Source organism: Lonchura striata, chromosome 12, assembly GCF_050655825.1.
Source record: "Lonchura striata isolate lonStrDom1 chromosome 12, ASM5065582v1, whole genome shotgun sequence".
Classification (NCBI taxonomy): Eukaryota; Metazoa; Chordata; class Aves; order Passeriformes; family Estrildidae; genus Lonchura; species Lonchura striata.
Genome location: NC_140714.1, coordinates 15,001 through 41,426, shown reverse-complemented (window position 1 = coordinate 41,426; position 26,426 = coordinate 15,001).

Sequence of the window (26,426 nt, the reverse complement as noted above, 5' to 3'; positions counted from 1 at the left end):
GCCCAAACTTCCATTTGGGAACCCAAAAACCCCCGCTGGGACCCCCAAAATTCCTATCAGGGTCCCTGAAATTCCTCCTGGGACCCCCCAAAAGCCCCTGAGACCCCCAAAATTCTACTTCAGGACCCAAACCCTCCCCAGGACCCACAAAATTCTCTTTGGGACCCCAAAATTCCTCCCAAAAACCTCTTGAGATACCCAAAATTCTCCCCAGGACTCCAAAACCCCCCCTGGGACGCCCAAAATTCCCTTCAGGACCCCCAAAACCCCACTGGGGTTAGGGGTTAGGGTTAGGGGTTAGGGGTTAGGGTGTGACTTAAAATGACATTTATCACACTACTTAGAAAAATTGACAGCATGACTTTCTAACATTACACATACAATATTTATTATAACATTTGCAAAAAACCAATCACAGAATAAGCATTTTTCACAGTGGGGAAAATGGGAAAAATACGGGGGAAAGGGGAAGAAAAAGTGGGAAAAAAGCGAGGGAAAATGTATGAAAAAGAGAGGAAAAATATGGGGGGGGAAATGAGGAAAAATGTGGGAAAAGGGAAAAATGTGGGGGGAAAAGCGGTGAAAAGTGGGAAAAAACCCAAGGAAACATCTTTTCCTCCTCCGAGTAATTTCTTCCCCATTATGGAGCTTTTTTCCTATTTTCCCCCCGTTTTTCCTCTTTTCCGGCTCTTATTCCCCTTTTTTCCCTCCTTTTCCCCACTCTAAATCCTATTTCCCCCTCCACCTTTTCCACATCCCCCTTTCCCTCCCCAAATCCCAGCAGCCGCACCCCAGACCTTTAATTTAAAATTAAACTTTATAAATCCGTGATCGCCCCCCCCTCCCCGCGCTCCCAGCCCCACTTCCCCCCTTTCCCGGCCTTCACCGCCCAAATTCCCACCCCGCTGCCTTCCCCATCCCCATTCCCCCTCCCAAACCCCATTTCTCCCCTCACAATGCTCGTTTTTCCCAGGAAATTCCCTCTTTTCTCTGGAAATTCCCGCTTTTCCCGCGCCCCCCCCCATCGCCTCACATGGCGGCCGCTTCTCCTCCGACCCAGCGAAAGGGCGCTACGGGGCTTCCCGGCCGCTTATATACCGGGACGCCTCCGTTTACGTAACGCATGCGCAGTTTCACTGTACGGCACCGAACACGCTTCCACCCTCGGTGCGTGTGTGGCGCATGCGCCGTGGCGATGTTACGGCGCAGCCGCCATGTTGGTTACGGGAATCCGCCTCAAAGGCCGCCGGGGTTGGTTTTAAGGGGCTAAAAATGCGCGCGGAGGTGACAAAGAGGGGACAAAAAGGGGGAAATGAGGGGACAAAAAGAGACACGCAGGCCTGGAGGGACACGCGGAGGGGAAATGGCCACTTACGCGTGGACGAAGAAGGGGAGAGCACTCATTGGACGAGGGCGAGGCACACTGACAAATCACAGCTCGCAGTGCGCGTGACGTCAGGGGTTTCTAGGCAGATTTACGGGGGACCACCTTTTCGGCTATTTAGGGGACCCCAAAAGTCCCAAGTCCCCCCAAGTCCCCTCCGCACCCCAAATCCCCCAAAATTCGTCCCAAAAATCCCACTAAAAAAAAATCCTCCCAAAAATCCACCCCAAAGTCCCTAAAAAATGCCCTAAAAATCAACCAAAAATCGCCCCAAACCTCCCCAAATCCCATAAAAATAAAATTACTTCCCAAGAATTTTCCGAATCTCCCAAAGAATCCATCCCAAATTCCTGAAATCTCAATTAAAAATCCCCCAAAATTAAAAAAAATTCTCAGGACAGACTAAAAACACCCTCAAAATCCCAAATAATCCCTAAAATCCCCTAAACCTGCCCGAATGTTAAAAAAAAAAAAAAAAAAAAAAAATCTGAAAAATCCCCTCCCCAGAAATCCCCAAATTTTCCCAAAAATTCGCAAAAAAACCCCAAACAAACAAAAAAACAAAATTACCAAAGAACCCACAATATTATTTATATAGTTTATAGAAACGGCTTTTTTATTGTTTTTATTTGGTTAGACGGAGGACTTTAGTGGAAAAAGTATGAATATACATTTTATTTTGATATCATTCTAAATACGGAAATATAAATTCAGTGTATACATATATATATAAAAATATAAAATAGAAATAAAAATAGTATTAGGCAGAGATAGACTATGAATAACACCATACATCAATCTACATTTAAAATGTAAATTTGACTATAAATGCGAAAAATAGAAATAAATTTAAACGGAGTTTAAATAAAGATTTTTTTTTAAGATTTTTACTTGGATAGAGGCAGGGTTTTATTTTAAGCAATATAAACCTTTTAGAACTCTAAATCTAACTATAGAAATATGTAAGCAATCTATTAAGATATGTATAAAAATATAAAATATAATAAAATATAATAAATGGAATAAATGTAAGGAATTATGAAAATACAATTATATATCAATATACATTATAAATCCGAATGTGAATATAAATGTGAAAAATGTAAAAATAAACTCTATTGAAATGCAGAAATTCCCTTTGGGACCCCAAAACCCCCCCTGGGACCCCCAAATTTCCCTTCAGGACCCCAAAATTCCTACTGGAACCCCCCAAAAACTCCCAGAAACCCCCAAAATTCCCTTCAGAACCCCAAACCCTCCCCAGGACCCACAAAATTCCACTCGGGACCCACAAAATTCCACCCAAAAACCCCCTGAGACCCTCAAAATTCTCCCCAGGACTCCAAAACCCCCCCTGGGACGCCCAAAATTCCCTTTGGGACTCCAAAACCCCTGCTGGGACCCCCAAAATTCCTATCAGGGTCCCTGAAATTCCTCCTGGGACCCCCCAAAAGCCCCTGAGACCCCCAAAATTCTACTTCAGGACCCAAACCCTCCCCAGGACCCACAAAATTCTCTTTGGGACCCCAAAATTCCTCCCAAAAACCTCTTGAGATACCCAAAATTCTCCCCAGGACTCCAAAACCCCCCCTGGGACGCCCAAAATTCCCTTCAGGACCCCCAAAACCCCACTGGGACCCCCAAAATTCTATTCGTCACCCCAAAACACCTTCTGGGACCTCCAAATTTCTCTTTAGGACCCCTGAAATTCCTCCTGGGACCCCCCACAAACTCCCAGAGGTCCCCAAAATTCCCGTCAGAACCCCAAACTCTCCCCAGGACACACAAAATTCCACTCGGGACCCCCAAAATTCCTCCCAAAAAACCCCCGAGACCCCTAAAATTCTCCCCAGGACACCACAAGCCCCCCTGGGACACCCCAAATTCCCATCAGGGTCCCTGAAATTCCTCCTGGGAGACCCAAAACCCCACTGAGACCCCCAAAATTCTCTTCGGGACCCCAAAACCCCCCCCAGGAGCCCCAAAATTCCCATCAGGGTCCCCGAAATTCTTTCTGGGACCCCCCAAAAACTTTGTGAGACCTCAAAATTCCCTTCAGGACCCCAAACCCACCCCCAGGACCCTCAAAATTCTGGTCGGGACCCACAAAATTCCTCCCAAAACCCCCCTGAGACCATCAAAATTCCCTTTGGGACCCCAAAACCCCTCCCGGAACGCCCAAACTTCCATTTGGGAACCCAAAAACCCCCGCTGGGACCCCCAAAATTCCTATCAGGGTCCCTGAAATTCCTCCTGGGACCCCCCAAAAGCCCCTGAGACCCCCAAAATTCTACTTCAGGACCCAAACCCTCCCCAGGACCCACAAAATTCTCTTTGGGACCCCAAAATTCCTCCCAAAAACCTCTTGAGATACCCAAAATTCTCCCCAGGACTCCAAAACCCCCCCTGGGACGCCCAAAATTCCCTTCAGGACCCCCAAAACCCCACTGGGGTTAGGGGTTAGGGTTAGGGGTTAGGGTGTGACTTAAAATGACATTTATCACACTACTTAGAAAAATTGACAGCATGACTTTCTAACATTACACATACAATATTTATTATAACATTTGCAAAAAACCAATCACAGAATAAGCATTTTTCACAGTGGGGAAAATGGGAAAAATACGGGGGAAAGGGGAAGAAAAAGTGGGAAAAAAGCGAGGGAAAATGTATGAAAAAGAGAGGAAAAATATGGGGGGGGAAATGAGGAAAAATGTGGGAAAAGGGAAAAATGTGGGGGGAAAAGCGGTGAAAAGTGGGAAAAAACCCAAGGAAACATCTTTTCCTCCTCCGAGTAATTTCTTCCCCATTATGGAGCTTTTTTCCTATTTTCCCCCCGTTTTTCCTCTTTTCCGGCTCTTATTCCCCTTTTTTCCCTCCTTTTCCCCACTCTAAATCCTATTTCCCCCTCCACCTTTTCCACATCCCCCTTTCCCTCCCCAAATCCCAGCAGCCGCACCCCAGACCTTTAATTTAAAATTAAACTTTATAAATCCGTGATCGCCCCCCCCTCCCCGCGCTCCCAGCCCCACTTCCCCCCTTTCCCGGCCTTCACCGCCCAAATTCCCACCCCGCTGCCTTCCCCATCCCCATTCCCCCTCCCAAACCCCATTTCTCCCCTCACAATGCTCGTTTTTCCCAGGAAATTCCCTCTTTTCTCTGGAAATTCCCGCTTTTCCCGCGCCCCCCCCCATCGCCTCACATGGCGGCCGCTTCTCCTCCGACCCAGCGAAAGGGCGCTACGGGGCTTCCCGGCCGCTTATATACCGGGACGCCTCCGTTTACGTAACGCATGCGCAGTTTCACTGTACGGCACCGAACACGCTTCCACCCTCGGTGCGTGTGTGGCGCATGCGCCGTGGCGATGTTACGGCGCAGCCGCCATGTTGGTTACGGGAATCCGCCTCAAAGGCCGCCGGGGTTGGTTTTAAGGGGCTAAAAATGCGCGCGGAGGTGACAAAGAGGGGACAAAAAGGGGGAAATGAGGGGACAAAAAGAGACACGCAGGCCTGGAGGGACACGCGGAGGGGAAATGGCCACTTACGCGTGGACGAAGAAGGGGAGAGCACTCATTGGACGAGGGCGAGGCACACTGACAAATCACAGCTCGCAGTGCGCGTGACGTCAGGGGTTTCTAGGCAGATTTACGGGGGACCACCTTTTCGGCTATTTAGGGGACCCCAAAAGTCCCAAGTCCCCCCAAGTCCCCTCCGCACCCCAAATCCCCCAAAATTCGTCCCAAAAATCCCACTAAAAAAAAATCCTCCCAAAAATCCACCCCAAAGTCCCTAAAAAATGCCCTAAAAATCAACCAAAAATCGCCCCAAACCTCCCCAAATCCCATAAAAATAAAATTACTTCCCAAGAATTTTCCGAATCTCCCAAAGAATCCATCCCAAATTCCTGAAATCTCAATTAAAAATCCCCCAAAATTAAAAAAAAATTCTCAGGACAGACTAAAAACACCCCCAAAATCCCAAATAATCCCTAAAATCCCCTAAACCTGCCCGAATGTTAAAAAAAAAAAAAAAAAAAAAAATCTGAAAAATCCCCTCCCCAGAAATCCCCAAAGCCGTTTCTATAAACTATATAAATAATATTGTGGGTTCTTTGGGGCATTCGCTGCTGACGGCGCAGTGCTGCCGCCGTGTGGGCAGAGAGCGGCACTGCAGCCCGCCGCCCGCGGCCGCCATCTTGGGAGTGGCGTGGCGCGGACTCGCTTGACCTTCTCGAGAGGGCGCGAAAACGAGGACGTTGAAATTCGAGGACCCGTGTCTGTTTTTTACACCGCCTGAATTGCCCGCACCGCCGGCGCCCCCCGACGGGATTTTCCGCGGCGGTTACGATGCCGTGAACACGGGCTGTGGGGTCAGGAGCGCCGCGAGCGTGCGGGTTTTTGGTGGGAGCCGACAGGCATCGGCAAAAAACGCCTGTCACCATCAAGGTCCCCACGGACCGCCATCTTGTCGCGGACTCACTTGACAAGTGCTGCCACCTTGTGGACACAGGGCGGTACTGCAGCCCCGCAGCCAGCGCGACCCCAAAACCACCGGGACGGCCCCGGGACCCCCAAAATTCCCTTACGGACCCCAAAAACCCCCCTGGGACCCACAAAATTCCCTTCGGGACCCAGAACACCCCCCTGGGACCCTCGAAATTCCCTTCAGAACCCCGAAAACCCCCGTGGGACACCCAAAATTCCCATCAGGGTCCCCAAAATTCCTCCTGGGAAGCCCCCAAAACTCTTTGAGACCCCAAAATTCCCTTCAAGACGCCAAAATTCCTCATGGGACCCCCCAAAACCCCCTGAGACCCCCAAAATTCCCATCAGGGTCACCAAAATTCTTCCTGGGACCCCCAAAAACCCCCTGAGACTCCTAAAATTCCCTTCAGGACCCCAACCCACCCCCGTGGGATCCCTAAAATTCTACCCGGGACCCCCAAAATTCCTCCCAAAAACCCCCTGGGAGGCCCAAAATTTCCTTTCAGGACCCCAAAACTTCCCTTGTGGCTCCCAAAATTCCCATTGGGACCCCAAAACCCCCCCTGGGACCCCCAAAATTCCCTTCAGAACCCCAAACCCTCCCCAGAACCCACAAAATTCTACTCGGGACCCCCAAAATTCCTCCCAAAAAAACCCTGAGACCCTGAAAATTCCCCCCCAGGACTCCAACCCCCCCCCCGGGACTCCCAAAATTCCCTTTGCGACCCCAAAACCCCCCCTGGGACCCACAATATTATACCCGGGACTCCCAAAATTCCTCCCAAAAACCCCCTGGGACGCTCAAAATTCCCTTCGGGACCCCAAAACCCCCAAATCCCCCAAAATTCGTCCCAAAAATCCCACTAAAAAAAAATCCTCCCAAAAATCCACCCCAAAGTCCCTAAAAAATGCCCTAAAAATCAACCAAAAATCGCCCCAAACCTCCCCAAATCCCATAAAAATAAAATTACTTCCCAAGAATTTTCCGAATCTCCCAAAGAATCCATCCCAAATTCCTGAAATCTCAATTAAAAATCCCCCAAAATTAAAAAAAATTCTCAGGACAGACTAAAAACACCCTCAAAATCCCAAATAATCCCTAAAATCCCCTAAACCTGCCCGAATGTTAAAAAAAAAAAAAAAAAAAAAAATCTGAAAAATCCCCTCCCCAGAAATCCCCAAATTTTCCCAAAAATTCGCAAAAAAACCCCAAACAAACAAAAAAACAAAATTACCAAAGAACCCACAATATTATTTATATAGTTTATAGAAACGGCTTTTTTATTGTTTTTATTTGGTTAGACGGAGGACTTTAGTGGAAAAAGTATGAATATACATTTTATTTTGATATCATTCTAAATACGGAAATATAAATTCAGTGTATACATATATATATAAAAATATAAAATAGAAATAAAAATAGTATTAGGCAGAGATAGACTATGAATAACACCATACATCAATCTACATTTAAAATGTAAATTTGACTATAAATGCGAAAAATAGAAATAAATTTAAACGGAGTTTAAATAAAGATTTTTTTTTAAGATTTTTACTTGGATAGAGGCAGGGTTTTATTTTAAGCAATATAAACCTTTTAGAACTCTAAATCTAACTATAGAAATATGTAAGCAATCTATTAAGATATGTATAAAAATATAAAATATAATAAAATATAATAAATGGAATAAATGTAAGGAATTATGAAAATACAATTATATATCAATATACATTATAAATCCGAATGTGAATATAAATGTGAAAAATGTAAAAATAAACTCTATTGAAATGCAGAAATTCCCTTTGGGACCCCAAAACCCCCCCTGGGACCCCCAAATTTCCCTTCAGGACCCCAAAATTCCTACTGGAACCCCCCAAAAACTCCCAGAAACCCCCAAAATTCCCTTCAGAACCCCAAACCCTCCCCAGGACCCACAAAATTCCACTCGGGACCCACAAAATTCCACCCAAAAACCCCCTGAGATACCCAAAATTCTCCCCAGGACTCCAAAACCCCCCCTGGGACGCCCAAAATTCCCTTCAGGACCCCCAAAACCCCACTGGGACCCCCAAAATTCTATTCGTCACCCCAAAACACCTTCTGGGACCTCCAAATTTCTCTTTAGGACCCCTGAAATTCCTCCTGGGACCCCCCACAAACTCCCAGAGGTCCCCAAAATTCCCGTCAGAACCCCAAACTCTCCCCAGGACACACAAAATTCCACTCGGGACCCCCAAAATTCCTCCCAAAAAACCCCCGAGACCCCTAAAATTCTCCCCAGGACACCACAAGCCCCCCTGGGACACCCCAAATTCCCATCAGGGTCCCTGAAATTCCTCCTGGGAGACCCAAAACCCCACTGAGACCCCCAAAATTCTCTTCGGGACCCCAAAACCCCCCCCAGGAGCCCCAAAATTCCCATCAGGGTCCCCGAAATTCTTTCTGGGACCCCCCAAAAACTTTGTGAGACCTCAAAATTCCCTTCAGGACCCCAAACCCACCCCCAGGACCCTCAAAATTCTGGTCGGGACCCACAAAATTCCTCCCAAAACCCCCCTGAGACCATCAAAATTCCCTTTGGGACCCCAAAACCCCTCCCGGAACGCCCAAACTTCCATTTGGGAACCCAAAAACCCCCGCTGGGACCCCCAAAATTCCTATCAGGGTCCCTGAAATTCCTCCTGGGACCCCCCAAAAGCCCCTGAGACCCCCAAAATTCTACTTCAGGACCCAAACCCTCCCCAGGACCCACAAAATTCTCTTTGGGACCCCAAAATTCCTCCCAAAAACCTCTTGAGATACCCAAAATTCTCCCCAGGACTCCAAAACCCCCCCTGGGACGCCCAAAATTCCCTTCAGGACCCCCAAAACCCCACTGGGGTTAGGGGTTAGGGTTAGGGGTTAGGGGTTAGGGTGTGACTTAAAATGACATTTATCACACTACTTAGAAAAATTGACAGCATGACTTTCTAACATTACACATACAATATTTATTATAACATTTGCAAAAAACCAATCACAGAATAAGCATTTTTCACAGTGGGGAAAATGGGAAAAATACGGGGGAAAGGGGAAGAAAAAGTGGGAAAAAAGCGAGGGAAAATGTATGAAAAAGAGAGGAAAAATATGGGGGGGGAAATGAGGAAAAATGTGGGAAAAGGGAAAAATGTGGGGGGAAAAGCGGTGAAAAGTGGGAAAAAACCCAAGGAAACATCTTTTCCTCCTCCGAGTAATTTCTTCCCCATTATGGAGCTTTTTTCCTATTTTCCCCCCGTTTTTCCTCTTTTCCGGCTCTTATTCCCCTTTTTTCCCTCCTTTTCCCCACTCTAAATCCTATTTCCCCCTCCACCTTTTCCACATCCCCCTTTCCCTCCCCAAATCCCAGCAGCCGCACCCCAGACCTTTAATTTAAAATTAAACTTTATAAATCCGTGATCGTCCCCCCCTCCCCGCGCTCCCAGCCCCACTTCCCCCCTTTCCCGGCCTTCACCGCCCAAATTCCCACCCCGCTGCCTTCCCCATCCCCATTCCCCCTCCCAAACCCCATTTCTCCCCTCACAATGCTCGTTTTTCCCAGGAAATTCCCTCTTTTCTCTGGAAATTCCCGCTTTTCCCGCGCCCCCCCCCATCGCCTCACATGGCGGCCGCTTCTCCTCCGACCCAGCAAAAGAGCGCTACGGGGCTTCCCGGCCGCTTATATACCGGGACGCCTCCGTTTACGTAACGCATGCGCAGTTTCACTGTACGGCACCGAACACGCTTCCACCCTCGGTGCGTGTGTGGCGCATGCGCCGTGGCGATGTTACGGCGCAGCCGCCATGTTGGTTACGGGAATCCGCCTCAAAGGCCGCCGGGGTTGGTTTTAAGGGGCTAAAAATGCGCGCGGAGGTGACAAAGAGGGGACAAAAAGGGGGAAATGAGGGGACAAAAAGAGACACGCAGGCCTGGAGGGACACGCGGAGGGGAAATGGCCACTTACGCGTGGACGAAGAAGGGGAGAGCACTCATTGGACGAGGGCGAGGCACACTGACAAATCACAGCTCGCAGTGCGCGTGACGTCAGGGGTTTCTAGGCAGATTTACGGGGGACCACCTTTTCGGCTATTTAGGGGACCCCAAAAGTCCCAAGTCCCCCCAAGTCCCCTCCGCACCCCAAATCCCCCAAAATTCGTCCCAAAAATCCCACTAAAAAAAAATCCTCCCAAAAATCCACCCCAAAGTCCCTAAAAAATGCCCTAAAAATCAACCAAAAATCGCCCCAAACCTCCCCAAATCCCATAAAAATAAAATTACTTCCCAAGAATTTTCCGAATCTCCCAAAGAATCCATCCCAAATTCCTGAAATCTCAATTAAAAATCCCCCAAAATTAAAAAAAAATTCTCAGGACAGACTAAAAACACCCCCAAAATCCCAAATAATCCCTAAAATCCCCTAAACCTGCCCGAATGTTAAAAAAAAAAAAAAAAAAAAAAATCTGAAAAATCCCCTCCCCAGAAATCCCCAAAGCCGTTTCTATAAACTATATAAATAATATTGTGGGTTCTTTGGGGCATTCGCTGCTGACGGCGCAGTGCTGCCGCCGTGTGGGCAGAGAGCGGCACTGCAGCCCGCCGCCCGCGGCCGCCATCTTGGGAGTGGCGTGGCGCGGACTCGCTTGACCTTCTCGAGAGGGCGCGAAAACGAGGACGTTGAAATTCGAGGACCCGTGTCTGTTTTTTACACCGCCTGAATTGCCCGCACCGCCGGCGCCCCCCGACGGGATTTTCCGCGGCGGTTACGATGCCGTGAACACGGGCTGTGGGGTCAGGAGCGCCGCGAGCGTGCGGGTTTTTGGTGGGAGCCGACAGGCATCGGCAAAAAACGCCTGTCACCATCAAGGTCCCCACGGACCGCCATCTTGTCGCGGACTCACTTGACAAGTGCTGCCACCTTGTGGACACAGGGCGGTACTGCAGCCCCGCAGCCAGCGCGACCCCAAAACCACCGGGACGGCCCCGGGACCCCCAAAATTCCCTTACGGACCCCAAAAACCCCCCTGGGACCCACAAAATTCCCTTCGGGACCCAGAACACCCCCCTGGGACCCTCGAAATTCCCTTCAGAACCCCGAAAACCCCCGTGGGACACCCAAAATTCCCATCAGGGTCCCCAAAATTCCTCCTGGGAAGCCCCCAAAACTCTTTGAGACCCCAAAATTCCCTTCAAGACGCCAAAATTCCTCATGGGACCCCCCAAAACCCCCTGAGACCCCCAAAATTCCCATCAGGGTCACCAAAATTCTTCCTGGGACCCCCAAAAACCCCCTGAGACTCCTAAAATTCCCTTCAGGACCCCAACCCACCCCCGTGGGATCCCTAAAATTCTACCCGGGACCCCCAAAATTCCTCCCAAAAACCCCCTGGGAGGCCCAAAATTTCCTTTCAGGACCCCAAAACTTCCCTTGTGGCTCCCAAAATTCCCATTGGGACCCCAAAACCCCCCCTGGGACCCCCAAAATTCCCTTCAGAACCCCAAACCCTCCCCAGAACCCACAAAATTCTACTCGGGACCCCCAAAATTCCTCCCAAAAAAACCCTGAGACCCTGAAAATTCCCCCCCCAGGACTCCAACCCCCCCCCCGGGACTCCCAAAATTCCCTTTGCGACCCCAAAACCCCCCCTGGGACCCACAATATTATACCCGGGACTCCCAAAATTCCTCCCAAAAACCCCCTGGGACGCTCAAAATTCCCTTCGGGACCCCAAAACCCCCAAATCCCCCAAAATTCGTCCCAAAAATCCCACTAAAAAAAAATCCTCCCAAAAATCCACCCCAAAGTCCCTAAAAAATGCCCTAAAAATCAACCAAAAATCGCCCCAAACCTCCCCAAATCCCATAAAAATAAAATTACTTCCCAAGAATTTTCCGAATCTCCCAAAGAATCCATCCCAAATTCCTGAAATCTCAATTAAAAATCCCCCAAAATTAAAAAAAATTCTCAGGACAGACTAAAAACACCCTCAAAATCCCAAATAATCCCTAAAATCCCCTAAACCTGCCCGAATGTTAAAAAAAAAAAAAAAAAAAAAAAAATCTGAAAAATCCCCTCCCCAGAAATCCCCAAATTTTCCCAAAAATTCGCAAAAAAACCCCAAACAAACAAAAAAACAAAATTACCAAAGAACCCACAATATTATTTATATAGTTTATAGAAACGGCTTTTTTATTGTTTTTATTTGGTTAGACGGAGGACTTTAGTGGAAAAAGTATGAATATACATTTTATTTTGATATCATTCTAAATACGGAAATATAAATTCAGTGTATACATATATATATAAAAATATAAAATAGAAATAAAAATAGTATTAGGCAGAGATAGACTATGAATAACACCATACATCAATCTACATTTAAAATGTAAATTTGACTATAAATGCGAAAAATAGAAATAAATTTAAACGGAGTTTAAATAAAGATTTTTTTTTAAGATTTTTACTTGGATAGAGGCAGGGTTTTATTTTAAGCAATATAAACCTTTTAGAACTCTAAATCTAACTATAGAAATATGTAAGCAATCTATTAAGATATGTATAAAAATATAAAATATAATAAAATATAATAAATGGAATAAATGTAAGGAATTATGAAAATACAATTATATATCAATATACATTATAAATCCGAATGTGAATATAAATGTGAAAAATGTAAAAATAAACTCTATTGAAATGCAGAAATTCCCTTTGGGACCCCAAAACCCCCCCTGGGACCCCCAAATTTCCCTTCAGGACCCCAAAATTCCTACTGGAACCCCCCAAAAACTCCCAGAAACCCCCAAAATTCCCTTCAGAACCCCAAACCCTCCCCAGGACCCACAAAATTCCACTCGGGACCCACAAAATTCCACCCAAAAACCCCCTGAGACCCTCAAAATTCTCCCCAGGACTCCAAAACCCCCCCTGGGACGCCCAAAATTCCCTTTGGGACTCCAAAACCCCCGCTGGGACCCCCAAAATTCCTATCAGGGTCCCTGAAATTCCTCCTGGGACCCCCCAAAACCCCCTGAGACCCCCAAAATTCTACTTCAGGACCCAAACCCTCCCCAGGACCCACAAAATTCTCTTTGGGACCCCAAAATTCCTCCCAAAAACCTCTTGAGATACCCAAAATTCTCCCCAGGACTCCAAAACCCCCCCTGGGACGCCCAAAATTCCCTTCAGGACCCCCAAAACCCCACTGGGGTTAGGGGTTAGGGGTAGGGTGTGACTTAAAATGACATTTATCACACTACTTAGAAAAATTGACAGCATGACTTTCTAACATTACACATACAATATTTATTATAACATTTGCAAAAAACCAATCACAGAATAAGCATTTTTCACAGTGGGGAAAATGGGAAAAATACGGGGGAAAGGGGAAGAAAAAGTGGGAAAAAAGCGAGGGAAAATGTATGAAAAAGAGAGGAAAAATATGGGGGGGGAAATGAGGAAAAATGTGGGAAAAGGGAAAAACGTGGGGGGAAAAGCGGTGAAAAGTGGGAAAAAACCCAAGGAAACATCTTTTCCTCCTCCGAGTAATTTCTTCCCCATTATGGAGCTTTTTTCCTATTTTCCCCCCGTTTTTCCTCTTTTCCGGCTCTTATTCCCCTTTTTTCCCTCCTTTTCCCCACTCTAAATCCTATTTCCCCCTCCACCTTTTCCACATCCCCCTTTCCCTCCCCAAATCCCAGCAGCCGCACCCCAGACCTTTAATTTAAAATTAAACTTTATAAATCCGTGATCGCCCCCCCCTCCCCGCGCTCCCAGCCCCACTTCCCCCCTTTCCCGGCCTTCACCGCCCAAATTCCCACCCCGCTGCCTTCCCCATCCCCATTCCCCCTCCCAAACCCCATTTCTCCCCTCACAATGCTCGTTTTTCCCAGGAAATTCCCTCTTTTCTCTGGAAATTCCCGCTTTTCCCGCGCCCCCCCCCATCGCCTCACATGGCGGCCGCTTCTCCTCCGACCCAGCGAAAGAGCGCTACGGGGCTTCCCGGCCGCTTATATACCGGGACGCCTCCGTTTACGTAACGCATGCGCAGTTTCACTGTACGGCACCGAACACGCTTCCACCCTCGGTGCGTGTGTGGCGCATGCGCCGTGGCGATGTTACGGCGCAGCCGCCATGTTGGTTACGGGAATCCGCCTCAAAGGCCGCCGGGGTTGGTTTTAAGGGGCTAAAAATGCGCGCGGAGGTGACAAAGAGGGGACAAAAAGGGGGAAATGAGGGGACAAAAAGAGACACGCAGGCCTGGAGGGACACGCGGAGGGGAAATGGCCACTTACGCGTGGACGAAGAAGGGGAGAGCACTCATTGGACGAGGGCGAGGCACACTGACAAATCACAGCTCGCAGTGCGCGTGACGTCAGGGGTTTCTAGGCAGATTTACGGGGGACCACCTTTTCGGCTATTTAGGGGACCCCAAAAGTCCCAAGTCCCCCCAAGTCCCCTCCGCACCCCAAATCCCCCAAAATTCGTCCCAAAAATCCCACTAAAAAAAAATCCTCCCAAAAATCCACCCCAAAGTCCCTAAAAAATGCCCTAAAAATCAACCAAAAATCGCCCCAAACCTCCCCAAATCCCATAAAAATAAAATTACTTCCCAAGAATTTTCCGAATCTCCCAAAGAATCCATCCCAAATTCCTGAAATCTCAATTAAAAATCCCCCAAAATTAAAAAAAATTCTCAGGACAGACTAAAAACACCCTCAAAATCCCAAATAATCCCTAAAATCCCCTAAACCTGCCCGAATGTTAAAAAAAAAAAAAAAAAAAAAAAAATCTGAAAAATCCCCTCCCCAGAAATCCCCAAAACCGTTTCTATAAACTATATAAATAATATTGTGGGTTCTTTGGGGCATTCGCTGCTGACGGCGCAGTGCTGCCGCCGTGTGGGCAGAGAGCGGCACTGCAGCCCGCCGCCCGCGGCCGCCATCTTGGGAGTGGCGTGGCGCGGACTCGCTTGACCTTCTCGAGAGGGCGCGAAAACGAGGACGTTGAAATTCGAGGACCCGTGTCTGTTTTTTACACCGCCTGAATTGCCCGCACCGCCGGCGCCCCCCGACGGGATTTTCCGCGGCGGTTACGATGCCGTGAACACGGGCTGTGGGGTCAGGAGCGCCGCGAGCGTGCGGGTTTTTGGTGGGAGCCGACAGGCATCGGCAAAAAACGCCTGTCACCATCAAGGTCCCCACGGACCGCCATCTTGTCGCGGACTCACTTGACAAGTGCTGCCACCTTGTGGACACAGGGCGGTACTGCAGCCCCGCAGCCAGCGCGACCCCAAAACCACCGGGACGGCCCCGGGACCCCCAAAATTCCCTTACGGACCCCAAAAACCCCCCTGGGACCCACAAAATTCCCTTCGGGACCCAGAACACCCCCCTGGGACCCTCGAAATTCCCTTCAGAACCCCGAAAACCCCCGTGGGACACCCAAAATTCCCATCAGGGTCCCCAAAATTCCTCCTGGGAAGCCCCCAAAACTCTTTGAGACCCCAAAATTCCCTTCAAGACGCCAAAATTCCTCATGGGACCCCCCAAAACCCCCTGAGACCCCCAAAATTCCCATCAGGGTCACCAAAATTCTTCCTGGGACCCCCAAAAACCCCCTGAGACTCCTAAAATTCCCTTCAGGACCCCAACCCACCCCCGTGGGATCCCTAAAATTCTACCCGGGACCCCCAAAATTCCTCCCAAAAACCCCCTGGGAGGCCCAAAATTTCCTTTCAGGACCCCAAAACTTCCCTTGTGGCTCCCAAAATTCCCATTGGGACCCCAAAACCCCCCCTGGGACCCCCAAAATTCCCTTCAGAACCCCAAACCCTCCCCAGAACCCACAAAATTCTACTCGGGACCCCCAAAATTCCTCCCAAAAAAACCCTGAGACCCTGAAAATTCCCCCCCCAGGACTCCAACCCCCCCCCCGGGACTCCCAAAATTCCCTTTGCGACCCCAAAACCCCCCCTGGGACCCACAATATTATACCCGGGACTCCCAAAATTCCTCCCAAAAACCCCCTGGGACGCTCAAAATTCCCTTCGGGACCCCAAAACCCCCAAATCCCCCAAAATTCGTCCCAAAAATCCCACTAAAAAAAAATCCTCCCAAAAATCCACCCCAAAGTCCCTAAAAAATGCCCTAAAAATCAACCAAAAATCGCCCCAAACCTCCCCAAATCCCATAAAAATAAAATTACTTCCCAAGAATTTTCCGAATCTCCCAAAGAATCCATCCCAAATTCCTGAAATCTCAATTAAAAATCCCCCAAAATTAAAAAAAATTCTCAGGACAGACTAAAAACACCCTCAAAATCCCAAATAATCCCTAAAATCCCCTAAACCTGCCCGAATGTTAAAAAAAAAAAAAAAAAAAAAAAAATCTGAAAAATCCCCTCCCCAGAAATCCCCAAATTTTCCCAAAAATTCGCAAAAAAACCCCAAACAAACAAAAAAACAAAATTACCAAAGAACCCACAATATTATTTATATAGTTTATAGAAACGGCTTTTTTATTGTTTTTATTTGGTTAGACGGAGGACTTTAGTGGAAAAAGTATGAATATACATTTTATTTTGATATCATTCTAAATACGGAAATATAAATTCAGTGTATACATATATATATAAAAATATAAAATAGAAATAAAAATAGTATTAGGCAGAGATAGACTATGAATAACACCATACATCAATCTACATTTAAAATGTAAATTTGACTATAAATGCGAAAAATAGAAATAAATTTAAACGGAGTTTAAATAAAGATTTTTTTTTAAGATTTTTACTTGGATAGAGGCAGGGTTTTATTTTAAGCAATATAAACCTTTTAGAACTCTAAATCTAACTATAGAAATATGTAAGCAATCTATTAAGATATGTATAAAAATATAAAATATAATAAAATATAATAAATGGAATAAATGTAAGGAATTATGAAAATACAATTATATATCAATATACATTATAAATCCGAATGTGAATATAAATGTGAAAAATGTAAAAATAAACTCTATTGAAATGCAGAAATTCCCTTTGGGACCCCAAAACCCCCCCTGGGACCCCCAAATTTCCCTTCAGGACCCCAAAATTCCTACTGGAACCCCCCAAAAACTCCCAGAAACCCCCAAAATTCCCTTCAGAACCCCAAACCCTCCCCAGGACCCACAAAATTCCACTCGGGACCCACAAAATTCCACCCAAAAACCCCCTGAGATACCCAAAATTCTCCCCAGGACTCCAAAACCCCCCCTGGGACGCCCAAAATTCCCTTCAGGACCCCCAAAACCCCACTGGGACCCCCAAAATTCTATTCGTCACCCCAAAACACCTTCTGGGACCTCCAAATTTCTCTTTAGGACCCCTGAAATTCCTCCTGGGACCCCCCACAAACTCCCAGAGGTCCCCAAAATTCCCGTCAGAACCCCAAACCCTCCCCAGGACACACAAAATTCCACTCGGGACCCCCAAAATTCCTCCCAAAAACCCCCTGAGACCCCCAAAATCCTCTGCAGGACTACAAAACTCCCCCTAGGACCCCCAAAATTCCCATCAGGGACCCCAAAAGTCCTCATGGGACCCTCCAAAAACTCCCAGAGACCCCCAACATTCTCTTCAGAAACCCAACTCCCCCCTGGGACTCCCAAAATTCTACACGGGACCCCCAAAATTCCTCCCAAAAACCCCCTGGGACACCCAAAATTATCCCCAGGACTCCAAAACCCCCCTGGGACCCAAAAAAAACCTATCAGGGTCCCCGAAATTCTTCCTGGGACCCCCAAAAACCCCCTGAGACCCCTAAAATTCCCTTCAGGACCCCAACCCACCCCCGTGGGATCCCTAAAATTCTACCCGGGTCCCCCAAAATTCCTCCCAAAAACCCCCTGGGAGGCCCAAAATTTCCTTTCAGGACCCCAAAACTTCCCTTGTGCCTCCCAAAATTCCCATTGGGACCCCAAAACCCCCCCTGGGACCCCCAAAATTCCCTTCAGAACCCCAAACCCTCCCCAGAACCCACAAAATTCTACTCGGGACCCCCAAAATTCCTCCCAAAAAAACTCTGAGACCCTGAAAATTCCCCCCCAGGACTCCAACCCCCCCCCGGGACTCCCAAAATTCCCTTTGCGACCCCAAAACCCCCCCTGGGACCCACAATATTATACCCGGGACTCCCAAAATTCCTCCCAAAAACCCCCTGGGACGCTCAAAATTCCCTTCGGGACCCCAAAACCCCCCCTGGGACCCCCAAAATTCCCTTCAGGACCCCAAAATTCCTCCTGGGACCCCCCAAATACTTCCAGAGACCCCCAAAATTCCCTTCAGAACCCCAAACCCTCCCCAGGACCCACAAAATTCTACTCGGGACCCCCAAAATTCCTCCCAAAAAAACCCTGAGACCCTCAAAATTCTCCCCAGGACTCCAAAACCCCCCCTGGGACCCCTCAAAATTCCCATCAGGGTCCCTGAAATTCCTCCTGGGACCCCCCAAAACTCCTTGACACCCCAAAATTCCCTTCAGGACCCCGAAAGTCCTCATGGGACCCCCCAAAACCCCCTGAGCCCCCCAAAATTCCCATCAGGGTCCCCGAAATTCCTCCTGGGACCCCCCAAAAACTTTGTGAGACCCCAAAATTCCCTTCAGAACCCCAAACGCACCCCCAGGACCCTCAAAATTCCACCCAGGACTCCAAAACCCCCCCTGGAACGCCCAAAATTCTCTTCGGGACTCCAAAACCTCCCCTGGGACCCCTAAAAATTCCCGTCAGGGTCCCCGAAATTCCTCCTGGGACCCCCCAAAACTCCTTGAGACCCCCAAAGTTTCCTTCAGGACCCCAAACCCACCCCCAGAACCCCCAAAATTCTACTCAGGACCCCCGAAATTCCTCCCAAAAAAACCCTGAGACCATCAAAATTCTCCCCAGGACTCCAAAACCCCCCCTGGGACTCCCAAAATTCCCTTCGGGACACCAAAACCCTCCTGGGACCCCCAAAATTCCCATCGGGGTCCCCAAAATTCCTCTTGGGACCCCCCAAAAACTCCCAGAGACCCCAAAATTCACTTCAGGACCATAAAACCTCCCCAGGACCCCCAAAATTCTACCCGGGACCCCCAAAATTCTCCCCAGGACTCCAAAACTCCCCCTGGGACGCCCAAAATTCCCTTCAGGACCCCGAAGTTTTTCCTGGGACCCCCCAAAAACTCCAGAGACCAAAAAATTCCCTTTGGGACCCTCAAAACCCCGCCTGGGACCCCCAAAATTCCCTTCGGGACTCCAAAAACCCCCCTGGGACCCCCAAAATTCCCATCATGGTCCCCAAAATTCCTCCTGGGACCCCCCCAAAAACTCCCTGAGACCCAAAAATTCCCTTCAGGACCCCAAACCCTCCCCAGGACCCACAAAATTCCACTCGGGACCCCCAAAATTCCTCCCGAAAACCCCCTGAGACACCCAAAATTCTCCCCAGGACTCCAAAACTCCCCCTGGAACGCCCAAAATTCCCTTTGGGACCCCAAAACCCCCCCTGGGACTCCCAAAATTCCCATCAGGGTCCCCGAAATTCCTCCAGGTACCCCCAAAAACCCCCTGAGACCCCTAAAATCCACTTGAGGACCCCAAACCCCCCCAGGACCCACAAAATTCTACTTGGGACGCCCAAAATTCCTCCCCAAGGCCCCCTGAGACCCCCAAAATTCTCTCCAGGACATCACAAGGCCCCCTGGGACACCCAAAAACCTCTCCAGGACCGCAAAATCCCCCCTGGGACTTCCAAAATTCCCTTTGGGACCCCAAAACCCCCCCTGGGACCCCCAAATTTCCCTTCAGGACCCCAAAATTCCTACTGGAACCCCCCAAAAACTCCCAGAAACCCCCAAAATTCCCTTCAGAACCCCAAACCCTCCCCAGGACCCACAAAATTCCACTCGGGACCCACAAAATTCCACCCAAAAACCCCCTGAGACCCTCAAAATTCTCCCCAGGACTCCAAAACTCCCCCTGGGTTGGCCAAAATTCCCTTTGGGACTCCAAAACCCCCGCTGGGACCCCCAAAATTCCTATCAGGGTCCCTGAAATTCCTCCTGGGACCCCCCAAAACCCCCTGAGACCCCCAAAATTCTACTTCAGGACCCAAACCCTCCCCAGGACCCACAAAATTCTCTTTGGGACCCCAAAATTCCTCCCAAAAACCTCTTGAGATACCCAAAATTCTCCCCAGGACTCCAAAACCCCCCCCTGGGACGCCCAAAATTCCCTTCAGGACCCCCAAAACCCCACTGGGACCCCCAAAATTCTATTCGTCACCCCAAAACACCTTCTGGGACCTCCAAATTTCTCTTTAGGACCCCTGAAATTCCTCCTGGGACCCCCCACAAACTCCCAGAGGTCCCCAAAATTCCCGTCAGAACCCCAAACCCTCCCCAGGACACACAAAATTCCACTCGGGACCCCCAAAATTCCTCCCAAAAAACCCCCTGAGACCCCTAAAATTCTCCCCAGGACACCACAAGCCCCCCTGGGATACCCCAAATTCCCATCAGGGTCCCTGAAATTCCTCCTGGGAGACCCAAAACCCCACTGAGACCCCCAAAATTCTCTTCGGGACCCCAACCCCACCCCCCCAGGAGCCCCAAAATTCCCATCAGGGTCCCCGAAATTCTTTCTGGGACCCCCCAAAAACTTCGTGAGACCTCAAAATTCCCTTCAGGACCCCAAACCCACCCCCAGGACCCTCAAAATTCTGGTCGGGACCCACAAAATTCCTCCCAAAACCCCCCTGAGACCATCAAAATTCCCTTTGGGACCCCAAAACCCCTCCCGGAACGCCCAAACTTCCATTTGGGAACCCAAAAACCCCCGCTGGGACCCCCAAAATTCCTATCAGGGTCCCTGAAATTCCTCCTGGGACCCCCCAAAACCCCCTGAGACACCCAAAATTCTACTTCAGGACCCAAACCCTCCCCAGGACCCACAAAATTCTCTTTGGGACCCCAAAATTCCTCCCAAAAACCTCTTGAGATACCCAAAATTCTCCCCAGGACTCCAAAACCCCCCCTGGGACGCCCAAAATTCCCTTCAGTACCCCCAAAACCCCACTGGGGTTAGGGGTTAGGGTTAGGGTTAGGGTTAGGTTTAGGGGTTAGGTTTAGGGGTTAGGGTTAGGGTTAGGGTTAGGGTTAGATTTAGGGTTAGGGTTAGGGTTAGGGTTAGGGTTAGGGTTAGGGTTAGGGTTAGGGTTAGGGTTAGGGTTAGGGTTAGGGTTAGGGTTAGGGTTAGGGTTAGGGTTAGGGTTAGGGTTAGGGTTAGGGTTAGGGTTAGGGTTAGGGTTAGGGGTTAGGGGTTAGGGTTAGGGTTAGGGTTAGGGTTAGGGTTAGGGTTAGGGTTAGGGTTAGGGTTAGGGTTAGGGTTAGGGTTAGGGTTAGGGTTAGGGTTAGGGTTAGGGTTAGGGTTAGGGTTAGGGTTAGGGTTAGGGTTAGGGTTAGGGTTAGGGTTAGGGTTAGGGTTAGGGTTAGGGTTAGGGTTAGGGTTAGGGTTAGGGTTAGGGTTAGGGTTAGGGTTAGGGTTAGGGTTAGGGTTAGGGTTAGGGTTAGGGTTAGGGTTAGGGTTAGGGTTAGGGTTAGGGTTAGGGTTAGGGTTAGGGTTAGGGTTAGGGTTAGGGTTAGGGTTAGGGTTAGGGTTAGGGTTAGGGTTAGGGTTAGGGTTAGGGTTAGGGTTAGGGTTAGGGTTAGGGTTAGGGTTAGGGTTAGGGTTAGGGTTAGGGTTAGGGTTAGGGTTAGGGTTAGGGTTAGGGTTAGGGTTAGGGTTAGGGTTAGGGTTAGGGTTAGGGTTAGGGTTAGGGTTAGGGTTAGGGTTAGGGTTAGGGTTAGGGTTAGGGTTAGGGTTAGGGTTAGGGTTAGGGTTAGGGTTAGGGTTAGGGTTAGGGTTAGGGTTAGGGTTAGGGTTAGGGTTAGGGTTAGGGTTAGGGTTAGGGTTAGGGTTAGGGTTAGGGTTAGGGTTAGGGTTAGGGTTAGGGTTAGGGTTAGGGTTAGGGTTAGGGTTAGGGTTAGTGGGTTAGGGTTAGGGTTAGGGTTAGGGTTAGGGTTAGGGTTAGGGTTAGGGTTAGGGTTAGGGGTTAGGGTTAGGGTTAGGGTTAGGGTTAGGGTTAGGGTTAGGGTTAGGGTTAGGGTTAGGGTTAGGGTTAGGGTTAGGGTTAGGGTTAGGGTTAGGGTTAGGGTTAGGGTTAGGGTTAGGGTTAGGGTTAGGGTTAGGGTTAGGGTTAGGGTTAGGGTTAGGGTTAGGGTTAGGGTTAGGGTTAGGGTTAGGGTTAGGGTTAGGGTTAGGGTTAGGGTTAGGGTTAGGGTTAGGGTTAGGGTTAGGGTTAGGGTTAGGGTTAGGGTTAGGGTTAGGGTTAGGGTTAGGGTTAGGGTTAGGGTTAGGGTTAGGGTTAGGGTTAGGGTTAGGGTTAGGGTTAGGGTTAGGGTTAGGGTTAGGGTTAGGGTTAGGGTTAGGGTTAGGGTTAGGGTTAGGGTTAGGGTTAGGGTTAGGGTTAGGGTTAGGGTTAGGGTTAGGGTTAGGGTTAGGGTTAGGGTTAGGGTTAGGGTTAGGGTTAGGGTTAGGGTTAGGGTTAGGGTTAGGGTTAGGGTTAGGGTTAGGGTTAGGGTTAGGGTTAGGGTTAGGGTTAGGGTTAGGGTTAGGGTTAGGGTTAGGGTTAGGGTTAGGGTTAGGGTTAGGGTTAGGGTTAGGGTTAGGGTTAGGGTTAGGGTTAGGGTTAGGGTTAGGGTTAGGGTTAGGGTTAGGGTTAGGGTTAGGGTTAGGGTTAGGGTTAGGGTTAGGGTTAGGGTTAGGGTTAGGGTTAGGGTTAGGGTTAGGGTTAGGGTTAGGGTTAGGGTTAGGGTTAGGGTTAGGGTTAGGGTTAGGGTTAGGGTTAGGGTTAGGGTTAGGGTTAGGGTTAGGGTTAGGGTTAGGGTTAGGGTTAGGGTTAGGGTTAGGGTTAGGGTTAGGGTTAGGGTTAGGGTTAGGGTTAGGGTTAGGGTTAGGGTTAGGGTTAGGGTTAGGGTTAGGGTTAGGGTTAGGGTTAGGGTTAGGGTTAGGGTTAGGGTTAGGGTTAGGGTTAGGGTTAGGGTTAGGGTTAGGGTTAGGGTTAGGGTTAGGGTTAGGGTTAGGGTTAGGGTTAGGGTTAGGGTTAGGGTTAGGGTTAGGGTTAGGGTTAGGGTTAGGGTTAGGGTTAGGGTTAGGGTTAGGGTTAGGGTTAGGGTTAGGGTTAGGGTTAGGGTTAGGGTTAGGGTTAGGGTTAGGGTTAGGGTTAGGGTTAGGGTTAGGGTTAGGGTTAGGGTTAGGGTTAGGGTTAGGGTTAGGGTTAGGGTTAGGGTTAGGGTTAGGGTTAGGGTTAGGGTTAGGGTTAGGGTTAGGGTTAGGGTTAGGTTAGGGTTAGGGTTAGGGTTAGGGTTAGGGTTAGGGTTAGGGTTAGGGTTAGGGTTAGGGTTAGGGTTAGGGTTAGGGTTAGGGTTAGGGTTAGGTTAGGGTTAGGGTTAGGGTTAGGGTTAGGGTTAGGGTTAGGGTTAGGGTTAGGGTTAGGGTTAGGGTTAGGGTTAGGGTTAGGGTTAGGGTTAGGGTTAGGGTTAGGGTTAGGGTTAGGGTTAGGGTTAGGGTTAGGGTTAGGGTTAGGGTTAGGGTTAGGGTTAGGGTTAGGGTTAGGGTTAGGGTTAGGGTTAGGGTTAGGGTTAGGGTTAGGGTTAGGGTTAGGGTTAGGGTTAGGGTTAGGGTTAGGGTTAGGGTTAGGGTTAGGGTTAGGGTTAGGGTTAGGGTTAGGGTTAGGGTTAGGGTTAGGGTTAGGGTTAGGGTTAGGGTTAGGGTTAGGGTTAGGGTTAGGGTTAGGGTTAGGGTTAGGGTTAGGGTTAGGGTTAGGGTTAGGGTTAGGGTTAGGGTTAGGGTTAGGGTTAGGGTTAGGGTTAGGGTTAGGGTTAGGGTTAGGGTTAGGGTTAGGGTTAGGGTTAGGGTTAGGGTTAGGGTTAGGGTTAGGGTTAGGGTTAGGGTTAGGGTTAGGGTTAGGGTTAGGGTTAGGGTTAGGGTTAGGGTTAGGGTTAGGGTTAGGGTTAGGGTTAGGGTTAGGGTTAGGGTTAGGGTTAGGGTTAGGGTTAGGGTTAGGGTTAGGGTTAGGGTTAGGGTTAGGGTTAGGGTTAGGGTTAGGGTTAGGGTTAGGGTTAGGGTTAGGGTTAGGGTTAGGGTTAGGGTTAGGGTTAGGGTTAGGGTTAGGGTTAGGGTTAGGGTTAGGGTTAGGGTTAGGGTTAGGGTTAGGGTTAGGGTTAGGGTTAGGGTTAGGGTTAGGGTTAGGGTTAGGGTTAGGGTTAGGGTTAGGGTTAGGGTTAGGGTTAGGGTTAGGGTTAGGGTTAGGGTTAGGGTTAGGGTTAGGGTTAGGGTTAGGGTTAGGGTTAGGGTTAGGGTTAGGGTTAGGGTTAGGGTTAGGGTTAGGGTTAGGGTTAGGGTTAGGGTTAGGGTTAGGGTTAGGGTTAGGGTTAGGGTTAGGGTTAGGGTTAGGGTTAGGGTTAGGGTTAGGGTTAGGGTTAGGGTTAGGGTTAGGGTTAGGGTTAGGGTTAGGGTTAGGGTTAGGGTTAGGGTTAGGGTTAGGGTTAGGGTTAGGGTTAGGGTTAGGGTTAGGGTTAGGGTTAGGGTTAGGGTTAGGGTTAGGGTTAGGGTTAGGGTTAGGGTTAGGGTTAGGGTTAGGGTTAGGGTTAGGGTTAGGGTTAGGGTTAGGGTTAGGGTTAGGGTTAGGGTTAGGGTTAGGGTTAGGGTTAGGGTTAGGGTTAGGGTTAGGGTTAGGGTTAGGGTTAGGGTTAGGGTTAGGGTTAGGGTTAGGGTTAGGGTTAGGGTTAGGGTTAGGGTTAGGGTTAGGGTTAGGGTTAGGGTTAGGGTTAGGGTTAGGGTTAGGGTTAGGGTTAGGGTTAGGGTTAGGGTTAGGGTTAGGGTTAGGTTAGGGTTAGGGTTAGGGTTAGGGTTAGGGTTAGGGTTAGGGTTAGGGTTAGGGTTAGGGTTAGGGTTAGGGTTAGGGTTAGGGTTAGGGTTAGGGTTAGGGTTAGGGTTAGGGTTAGGGTTAGGGTTAGGGTTAGGGTTAGGGTTAGGGTTAGGGTTAGGGTTAGGGTTAGGGTTAGGGTTAGGGTTAGGGTTAGGGTTAGGGTTAGGGTTAGGGTTAGGGTTAGGGTTAGGGTTAGGGTTAGGGTTAGGGTTAGGGTTAGGGTTAGGGTTAGGGTTAGGGTTAGGGTTAGGGTTAGGGTTAGGGTTAGGGTTAGGGTTAGGGTTAGGGTTAGGGTTAGGGTTAGGGTTAGGGTTAGGGTTAGGGTTAGGGTTAGGGTTAGGGTTAGGGTTAGGGTTAGGGTTAGGGTTAGGGTTAGGGTTAGGGTTAGGGTTAGGGTTAGGGTTAGGGTTAGGGTTAGGGTTAGGGTTAGGGTTAGGGTTAGGGTTAGGGTTAGGGTTAGGGTTAGGGTTAGGGTTAGGGTTAGGGTTAGGGTTAGGGTTAGGGTTAGGGTTAGGGTTAGGGTTAGGGTTAGGGTTAGGGTTAGGGTTAGGGTTAGGGTTAGGGTTAGGGTTAGGGTTAGGGTTAGGGTTAGGGTTAGGTTAGGGTTAGGGTTAGGGTTAGGGTTAGGGTTAGGGTTAGGGTTAGGGTTAGGGTTAGGGTTAGGGTTAGGGTTAGGGTTAGGGTTAGGGTTAGGGTTAGGGTTAGGGTTAGGGTTAGGGTTAGGGTTAGGGTTAGGGTTAGGGTTAGGGTTAGGGTTAGGGTTAGGGTTAGGGTTAGGGTTAGGGTTAGGGTTAGGGTTAGGGTTAGGGTTAGGGTTAGGGTTAGGGTTAGGGTTAGGGTTAGGGTTAGGGTTAGGGTTAGGGTTAGGGTTAGGGTTAGGGTTAGGGTTAGGGTTAGGGTTAGGGTTAGGGTTAGGGTTAGGGTTAGGGTTAGGGTTAGGGTTAGGGTTAGGGTTAGGGTTAGGGTTAGGGTTAGGGTTAGGGTTAGGGTTAGGGTTAGGGTTAGGGTTAGGGTTAGGGTTAGGGTTAGGGTTAGGGTTAGGGTTAGGGTTAGGGTTAGGGTTAGGGTTAGGGTTAGGGTTAGGGTTAGGGTTAGGGTTAGGGTTAGGGTTAGGGTTAGGGTTAGGGTTAGGGTTAGGGTTAGGGTTAGGGTTAGGGTTAGGGTTAGGGTTAGGGTTAGGGTTAGGTTAGGGTTAGGGTTAGGGTTAGGGTTAGGGTTAGGGTTAGGGTTAGGGTTAGGGTTAGGGTTAGGGTTAGGGTTAGGGTTAGGGTTAGGGTTAGGTTAGGGTTAGGGTTAGGGTTAGGGTTAGGGTTAGGGTTAGGGTTAGGGTTAGGGTTAGGGTTAGGGTTAGGGTTAGGGTTAGGGTTAGGGTTAGGGTTAGGGTTAGGGTTAGGGTTAGGGTTAGGGTTAGGGTTAGGGTTAGGGTTAGGGTTAGGGTTAGGGTTAGGGTTAGGGTTAGGGTTAGGGTTAGGGTTAGGGTTAGGGTTAGGGTTAGGGTTAGGGTTAGGGTTAGGGTTAGGGTTAGGGTTAGGGTTAGGGTTAGGGTTAGGGTTAG